Source organism: Anabrus simplex, chromosome 1 (assembly GCF_040414725.1).
Source record: "Anabrus simplex isolate iqAnaSimp1 chromosome 1, ASM4041472v1, whole genome shotgun sequence".
Classification (NCBI taxonomy): domain Eukaryota; kingdom Metazoa; phylum Arthropoda; class Insecta; order Orthoptera; family Tettigoniidae; genus Anabrus; species Anabrus simplex.
Genome location: NC_090265.1, coordinates 52,374,573 through 52,379,470, shown reverse-complemented (window position 1 = coordinate 52,379,470; position 4,898 = coordinate 52,374,573). Strand labels below are relative to the sequence as shown.

Below are 4,898 nucleotides of genomic sequence, written 5' to 3'. Positions count from 1 at the left end.
TTCTGTTTATAGTGCGATGTCGTAGAACACTGCATTGCGATCAAACACTGTTTAGAAAAAAAATTCTTTCTGAACATAAGCTAGACAATAACATACTTTCAAATTTAATCAACACCTAATCTTATTTCTTCTTCGAGAGGAAGGAGTAGGAGGAGGAGAATGTAATACCTAAACTAAAATAAAAGAATATGTTAATTCTACATTATTTATTTTATATTATTTATTCCTTCTTAGATCTTCACATCGGACATCGCAACAGTATAATCATCTACTTCTTGAGATGTCGATGTGCCTATTTTTTTTTACAATTGGCTTTACATCGCACCTACACAGATAGGTCTTATAGTGATGATAGGGTATGTAAGGGCTAGGAGTGGGAAGGAAGTAACCGTGACCTTAATGAAGGTACAGCCCCAGCATTTGCCTGGTGTATTTATTCCTTCTTAGATCTTCACATCCGACATTGCAACAGTATATTCATCTACTTCTTGAGATGTCGATGTGCCTAAAAGGAACGAAAATATATAGATGTAGCGTGGAAGTACTTGTGATGATAGGATATAGAAAAGTAAGTTAATTTGTTAACAGGTAACCCAGCTGAAGACCTTTACTGCCTAGCGTAAAAGCAAATGTGATAATAGGATATCGAAAGGACAAGTCACCTAGCCTAGAGTTGCAACGTGTAGAAGAAACCAAGTTTCAGCCTATTAAGGCCAGCATGTAAGATTAAAGAGAGCAACTATTCATCAATAGAGATTAGCCTAAATTCGCGATGCTAGGAAGAAACTGAGTTTCAGCTGATTAAGGTCAGACATGGTCGTGAGTTTTTAAAAGCAAACAGAAAGCGATAAATGTTCTATACCTAACAAAGTCGAAGCACTCGTGTTGTTAAAAAATATAGTAACTCAATATCCTTTCCTCTAGTCACAAAGAAAAAACGAAAATTTAATTACTAACGATTAACCAGCATGTGAGATTAAAGAGAGCAACTATTTATCAATAGACTAAATTCGCGATGCTCGGAAGAAACCAAGTTTCAGCCCGTTGAGGATAGACATAGCTATGTGCGTGTGTTTGAAATTATACCACGTCTACAGTATGAGGATTGAAGAGAACAACTATTTATCAATTGCTTAAAGTTACGATGTTTTAGAAGAAACCAAGTTTCAGCCTGTTGAGGGTAGACATAGCTACGTGCGCGTGTTTGAAATTATACCACGTCTATAGTATGAGGATTAAAGAGAACAACTATTTATCAATAGACTAAAGTTACGATGTTTTAGAAGAAACCAAGTTTCAGCCCGTTGAGGGTAGACATAGCTACGTGCGCGTGTTTGAAATTATACCTCGTCTATAGCGTGAGGATTAAAGAGAACAACTATTTATCAATTGCCTAAAGTTACGATGTTCGGAAGAAACCAAGTTTCAGCCCGTTGAGGATAGACATAGCTATGTGCGCGTGTTTGAAATTATACCACGTCTATAGTATGAGGATTAAAGAGAACAACTATTTATCAATAGACTAAAGTTACGATGTTTTAGAAGAAACCAAGTTTCAGCCCGTTGAGGGTAGACATAGCTACGTGCGCGTGTTTGAAATTATACCTCGTCTATAGCGTGAGGATTAAAGAGAACAACTATTTATCAATTGCCTAAAGTTACGATGTTCGGAAGAAACCAAGTTTCAGCCCGTTGAGGATAGACATAGCTATGTGCGCGTGTTTGAAATTATACCACGTCTATAGTATGCGGGTTGAAGAGAACAACTATTTATGATTAGCTTAAAGTTATAATGTTTTAGAAGAAACCAAGTTTCAGCCCGTTGAGGTCAGACATACCTATGTGCACACCTCGTCTATAGCGTGAGGATTAAAGAGAACAACTATTTATCAATTGCTTAAAGTTACGATGTTTTAGAAGAAACCAAGTTTCAACCCGTTGAGGTCAGACATAGCTATGTGTGCGTGTTTGAAATTATACCTCGTCTATAGCATGATGATTGAAGAGAACAACTATTTATCAATTCTCTAAAGTTACGATGTTCGGAAGAAACCGAGTTTCAGCCTGTTCAGGGTAGACATAGCTATGTGTGCGTGTTTGAAATTATACCTCGTCTATAGCGTGAGGATTAAAGAGAACAACTATTTATGATTAGCTTAAAGTTACAGAAGAAACCAAGTTTCAGCCTGTTGAGGGCAGACATAGCCATGTGTGCCTGTTTGAAATTATACCCCGTCTATAGCGTGAGGATTAAAGAGAACAACTATTTTTCAATACTCTAAAGTTACGGTGTTTTAGAAGAAACCAAGTTTCAGCCTGTTGAGGTCAGACATAGCTATGTGTACGTGTTTGAAATTATACCACGTCTAGAGTATGAGGATTGAAGAGAACAATTATTTATGATTAGCTTAAAGTTACGATGTTTTAGAAGAAACCAAGTTTCAGCCTGTTGAGGGCGGACATAGCTATGTGTGCGTGTTTGAAATTATACCTCGTCGATAGCGTGAGGATTGAAGAGAACAACTATTTATCAATAGACTAAAGTTACGATGTTCGGAAGAAACCAACTTTCAACCCATTGAGGTCAGACATAGCTATGTATGCGTGTTTGAAATTATACCCCGTCTATAGCGTGAGGATTAAAGAGAACAACTATTTATCAATTGCTTAAAGTTACGATGTTTTAGAAGAAACCAAGTTTCAACCCGTTGAGGTCAGACATAGCTATGTGTGCGTGTTTGAAATTATACCTCGTCTATAGCGTGAGGATTAAAGAGAACAAATATTTATCAATTCTCTAAAGTTACGATGTTCGGAAGAAACCGAGTTTCAGCCTGTTGAGGACAGACATAGCTATGTGTACGTGTGTTTGAAATTATACCACGTCTATAGTATGTAGATTAAAGAGAACGACTATTTATCAATAGCTTAAAGTTACGATGTTTTAGAAGAAACCAAGTTTCAGCCCGTTGAGGATAGACATAGCTATGTACGCGTGTTTGAAATTATACCACGTCTATAGTATGAGGATTGAAGAGAACGACTATTTATCAATACTCTAAAGTTACGATGTTTTAGAAGAAACCAAGTTTCAGCCCGTTGAGGGCAGACATAGCTATGTGCATGTGTTTGAAATTATACCCCGTCTATAGCGTGAGGATTAAAGAGAACAACTATTTATCAATAGACTAAAGTTACGATGTTCGGAAGAAACCAAGTTTAAGCCTGTTGAGGACAGACATAGCTATGTGTGCGTGTTTGAAATTATACCTCGTCTATAGTATGTAGGTTGAAGAGAACAATTATTTATGAATAGCTTAAAGTTATGATGTTTTAGAAGAAACCAAGTTTCAGCCTGTTGAGTGCAGACATAGCCATGTGTGCCTGTTTGAAATTATACCCCGTCTATAGCGTGAGGATTAAAGAGAACAACTATTTATCAATACTCTAAAGTTACGATGTTTTTGAAGAAACTAATTTTCAGCCTGTTGAGGATAGACATAGCTATGTACGCACCTCGTCTATAGCGTGAGGATTAAAGAGAACAACTATTTATCAATAGACTAAAGTTACGATGTTTTAGAAGAAACCAAGTTTCAATGAATAGAGGTCAGACATACCTTAAAATCTTCGCGCTGCAGACTGTTACTCGGATAAATAAAATTGCATACTTTCGAACGGTACCTAAAAAAGAACAAACATATATGAATGTAGATGTCTAGCGTAGAAGTTGCTTTGCAAATAAAAAAATGTAACTAACAGTTCTACCTTACCTTAAGATAAAGGCTGAAGAATAATATTCACTGCAGACGGGAGATGTGTGCATGTAGTAAACGCATACAGAGAACTGTGAGGAGCACTTCGCGCAGACTGTAGCGACTAAATATGCTCCTTATCACCAAGCGGATGTGATAATCGCTGACAAACTGCGGGTACAGTCAGAACGAAGTGTTTATGCAAACAAGAGCTCCCACCTGCAGGCTGACGTATTCGAATCTCCTGTTGATGCCGAGGTGTCAGAATTTAAGAGTTCGAGCCTTGGAAAGTTAGCGCGCGATCCTCGACTTCTCGAGGGTACATCCGCGGTATTCCTTACCTGTAGGTATTGAGCTAAAGCTAGATCATGTAATGACGATCGCGCAGACCCCTGGCCTAGCATTTACGGCTTCTAGTTCGAACCCGCTATCCCTCGAAGTAGTGAGAATGATTGAAGAGTGTTGAGGGTGATTCATTTGTCGGATGGAGGCGTTAAGCTATGTGCAGGCTTCTTCTAGTCGGGGTACGCGATTCAAATCCTGGCAACTTATACCGTCGGGAAGGGCATCCGGCTAGATCATGCAATGACGATCACGCAGGTCCCTCACCTAGCATTTGCGGCTTCCAGTTCGAACCCGCTATCTACCGAAGTAGCGAGAATGATTGAAGAATGTTCAGGGTGATTCATTTGTCGGATGGAGGCGTTAAGCTATGTGCAGGCTTCTTCTAGTCGGGGTACGCGATTCAAATCCTAGCAACTTATACCGTCGGGAAGGGCATCCAGCTAGATCATGCAATGACGATCACGCAGGTCCCTCACCTAGCATTTGCGGCTTCCAGTTCGAACCCGCTATCTTCCGAAGTAGCGAGAATGATTGAAGAGTGTTGAGGGTGATTCATTTGTCAGATGGAGGCGTTAAGCTGGCTTCTCCGGTAGGAGTAGGCTATGTTGTAATGTTCGGAAGAAACCAAGTTTCAGCCTACTGAGGTCGGACATTGTCGTGAGTTTTACTAAGCTAAGTCTACATCTACCGTACCCCCTACCTGCTAGCAATAACACGAAACGCTGAGGTACCGAAATATACAAGTTCTACAAGCTGACGTACTTGTACTATGATTGAACTGGGGGGAGGTTTGAGCTC

The 4,898-nt window shown here is 39.3% G+C and overlaps 1 long non-coding RNA gene across 1 annotated transcript; it reads right to left on the bottom strand.

Annotated features, from left to right (window-relative positions):
• Positions 1-231: 231 nt before the first annotated feature.
• On the bottom strand, positions 232-3,864 carry LOC137497027 (uncharacterized). The gene is made up of 3 exons (XR_011017614.1): positions 3,774-3,864; positions 3,621-3,684; positions 232-505 (listed from the first exon to the last, which is right to left on the bottom strand). It is a non-coding gene; the product is annotated as an uncharacterized lncRNA (long non-coding RNA).
• Positions 3,865-4,898: the final 1,034 nt, after the last annotated feature.